This window comes from Macaca fascicularis, chromosome 2 (assembly GCF_037993035.2).
Source record: "Macaca fascicularis isolate 582-1 chromosome 2, T2T-MFA8v1.1".
Lineage (NCBI taxonomy): Eukaryota > Metazoa > Chordata > Mammalia > Primates > Cercopithecidae > Macaca > Macaca fascicularis.
The window spans coordinates 35,352,657-35,357,180 of NC_088376.1; the positions used below are offsets into that span (position 1 = coordinate 35,352,657).

General features: G+C 40.4%; 1 pseudogene; it reads left to right on the top strand.

Annotated features, from left to right (window-relative positions):
* Positions 1-994: 994 nt before the first annotated feature.
* On the top strand, positions 995-1,656 carry LOC102120442 (60S ribosome subunit biogenesis protein NIP7 homolog pseudogene; annotated as a pseudogene).
* Positions 1,657-4,524: the final 2,868 nt, after the last annotated feature.

Here is a 4,524-nt window from a genome sequence, read left to right on the forward strand (position 1 = left end):
ATCCCCAATGCTTAGAACAGAGCCTGACCCATAATACGTGCTTTAAAAACACTGGTTGAAAAAAAATTAATAGATGCAGTTATTTGGTGACACTGGCCATCTAAAGATTTGGTTTGGTCTGGTTAGAAAAGTCTACACCATGAATGCTCACCTCAAGCGTCTCCGAACTGCGGGGAACTCCTGAAACCATAGCAGTGGACTGCGAAGAGTTTTCTGAGCAGCCCATCCTGGGAGTTTTGGAGAGCACTGTTTTAATTGCTGGAGGAAAATAGCTTTTAAAAGCAAATTTGAGATTGTGATCTGATAAAAAAGAAATGTTAATGTAAGATTCAAAAACTTGGACCCTGATCCCTAGATTTAAGAGGAGCTCTAACAATAATTATCCCCAGAGTTCCAGTTTCAGGTAAGAAGGAGTAAGCATGCTTCACACCTTTTCTCACACTGAATGTAATTACAAACCCTGGACAGAAGGCAAGAACAAGTATTTGAAGACTCTGAAAAGTAAGTAACAGCAACCAAATTTTGTAGTAGCATTAATCTAAATCCATACATATCAATCATAACATGAATGTAAACGATCTGAACATACTAATTTTAAAATAGGAATTTTCCCTAAGCTCATCAAGCAGTATACATTTTATATATACAAGTTATATGTAAAAACTTCTTTTATATGTCAGACTTCAATAAAGTGAGATTTTTTAAAAAATGAAATTGTCAAAATGGATTTTTAAAAACCATAACCCAACTCTATGCTATTTACAAGAAACACAACTCAAAGATAATACACTTTGATTAAAAGCGTGGGTGTGTGCCTATAGTGCCAGTTACTTGAGAGGCTGAGGCAGGAGGATCACTTGAGCCCAGGAGTTCGAGGCTGCAGTAGGCTATGACTACTGTACTCCAGCTTGGACAACAGGGCGAAATTCCATCTCTTAAAAATAAATAAATAAGACCGAGGTACGAGGATGTGGTGTTCCAACCCAGCGGGAAAATGCGGACTTTGACTGAAGAGGAGACCCGTGTCATGTTTAAGAAGACTGGGAAATACATCAGGGAGACTCTTCAGCTGCTGGTGTACCAACCCGATGGCACCTACTGTTTCTGGCTGCACAATGACCAGGTGTACTATGTGAGGGAGATTATGAAGCTGGATGCCAATATCTCCGGGGACAAGCTGGCGTCACCGGGGACCTGCTTCAGAAAATTCACTAAGACCCACAAGTTTTGGTTCACGTCAGAGCCCTGAATTACCTTGCACCTTATGCCAACTATAAAGTGTGGATAAAGCCTGGTGCGGAGCAGTCCTTCGTCTTTGGGAACCATGTATTGAAATATGATCTGGGTCAAATCACCGAAAATACTTCTCAGTACTGGGGAGTGGTGGTGTACTCCATGGCAGACATCCCTTTGGGTTTGGGGGTGGCAGCAAAATCTACACAAGACTGAAGAAAAGTAGACCCCGTGGCGATTGTGGTACTTCACCAAGCTGACATTGGAGAATATGCGCGGCATGAAGAGACACTGACTCAAAACGAAGTCATTGCAAGGACAGACAGCTGTGTGGAAGGGCCGAGCTTTGTTTCCTGTGTTCGTGTAGACTCCACCAGCATGTTGAATTTTGTCAACACTATGGCCTCTTCAGGGACATCTTAGTTTACTGTACTCTCTATCACTGACAGATGCAGGCCGGATTCTTATTACATACAGAGATGGCTCAAAAATGGGGTTTCAGATTTTTGTGTTTGTGATGAAATAGAATACTCTGTTTCAAAAAAAATTAAAATAAATAAATAAGAGGATGGGAAATATACACATTCTCATAGGAAAGCAAACATGTCTTCCATATGAAGCAAGTAGTACACTATTCATTTGTGTATTCATTCATCAAATATTTACTGAAAATATACTAGGTTCAAGACATGATGCTCAACATTTTTATGTGACTCATAATCTTAAAAGCCATATTTAAGAGTGAATTATGTTAGTCGGGAGACCAGATGATAGTACCTGAATCAGAGTAGATAGGTAGAAATTGTAAAAATTCACAAATAAAATTAAAAAAACAAAAACACCTACAATCCAATACTTGAGATAGCTTTTGATCTATAAAGGCAAAATTTCCACATGTGCATCAAGATCGTCAGGCAAATTCATTAAGTGGAAATAAAATGGAGAGCGCAAAATCAGTTGAATAAAAGAAATAATTGTATTCTTGATTGAGTTATACATCCTTCTTTTAAATAAGCATGTTTAACAAAATTGAGGCAGCAAATACAGTAATCGGTCCACCACTGTCACATGGAAAATAGTATTACAATTACAAGAGAAGTTAAGACAACGTTAGAATCCTCATTGATGGGGAGTATTATGTGTATCTTCTACTCTATTTTTTGTTAAATAGATATACTTTCCTTTAAAGTAGGTTTTTGTTGTTTTTTTGGTTTTGTTTTTTGTTTGTTTTGTTTTTTTACCATTTCTACCCCTCCCAGTCCAATCCAGTTACCATCATCTGGGCTCCTGACTAACGCACTCTTACCTATGTCTTTTAAGATTATGAGTTACGGCGGGGCGTGGTGGCTCACGCCTGTAATCCTAGCACTTTGGGAGGCGCAGGCGGGCGGATCACGAGGTCAGGAAACCGAGACCATCCTGGCCAACACGGTGAAACACCGTCTCTACTAAAAATACAAAAAAATTAGCCGGGCGTGGTGGCGGGCGCCTGTAGTCCCAGCTTCTCGGGAGGCTGAGGCAGGAGAATGGCCGTGAACCCGGGAGACGACGGAGCTTGCAGTGAGCGGAGATGGAGCTTGCAGTGAGTGGAGATCGCGCCACTGCACTCCAGCCTGACAGACAGAGCGAGACTCCGTCTCAAAAAAAAAAAAAAAAAAAAGATTATGAGTTACTATCTAAAAATGTGAAGAATATTATACCTTAAACTTAGTAAATTTTTAATAAATGTTTGATGAACGAATGCATAAATGAATGACATGATACTTGTTTGATATGAGAGACATGTTTGCTTTTCTGTTGGGACTTAGAGATTCCAGAAACATTAAGTTGGATATTGCTACAGTCCTAGGAGAATAATGGGAAACTCTTTCAAAGCACTTACCATGTGTCAGAGACTGTTCTAAGTGCTTCATAAATATTTACTGCTCTAGTCTTAACAAACGTATTAAAAAGCTTTTATTACTAACCCCAGTTTTAGACAAGGAAACTGAGGCACAAAGGGTTTTAATACCTTGCTTAAATTCTGCTTTTTTTTTTTTTATTTTTGAGACAGTCTCACTCAGTCGCCCAGGCTGGAATGCGGTGGCGCAATCTCAGCTCACTGCAAGCTCAGCTCACTGCAAGCTCCGCCTCCCAGGTTCATGCCATTCTCCCGCCTCAGCCTCCGGAGTAGCTGGGACTACAGGCACCCGCCAATACACCCGGTTAATTTTTATTTTATTTTATTTTATTTTTTGTATTTTTAGTAGAGACGGGGTTTCACCGTGTTCGCCAGGATAGTCTCGATCTCCTGACCTCGTGATCCACCCGTCTCGGTCTCCTAAAGTGCTGGAATTACAGGCGTGAGCCACCGCGCCTGGCCAAATTCTGCTTCTTAAAGAACTAGTAAATGATAGACATGGGATTCAATGTCTTGTAGTCTAGTTCCAAAGTTCCCACTCTAAACTGCTACTGAGTTTATATTCCAGTAGATCTCTAAGTTGAATGTGCATCAGAATAACATTTAACTTGTTAAAACAGACTTCTGGGCCCTATCCACAGAGACTCTGATTCAGTTGGCCTAGGGTATATGCTGAGATTTTGCTGATCTAACAAGTTCCCAGGTGATGCTGATTCTTTTGGTCCAAGGTGCTGAAGTATACTTGAGAAGAAATCAAATTGCTACTGTGGACATTTCTTCAGTCTAATCCACTCTGACTGAAGATAGAGGTTCCTGATCCTGACTGGATATTACTCAGACTTCATATGCACACTGAGATGTGAGAGCCTAGCATATTTGGGTAAACTAAAGTATGATTCCGTATTCTTTCTCCCTATTATTTGATCTTACAAGGTATTTTCTTCCTTGTGAAAACAAAGTCATGCCAAGATCCTGATCCTTACCCCCAAATAAAATGATACTATTGATATGGTTTGGTTGTGTCCCCACCCAAACCCTCACGTTGAATTGTAATAGACATAAATCTCCATAATCCCCATGTGTCAAGGGAGGGACCAGGTACAGGTAATTGAATTGCGGGGACAGTTTCCTCCATGCTGTTCTCGTGATAGTGAGTGAGTTCTCATGAGATCTGATGCTTTTATAAGCGTTTGGTAGCTCTTTCTGTGTTCATTCTCTTTCCTGCTGCCTTGTGAAGAAGGTGCCTTGCTTCCCCTTTGCCTTCTGCCATGATTGTAACTTTCCTGAGGCCTCCCTAGTCATGCTAAACTGTGAATCAATTAAACCTCTTTCCTTTTTAAATTACTCAGTTTTGGGCAGTTCTTTATAGCAGTGTGAAAATGGACTAATAC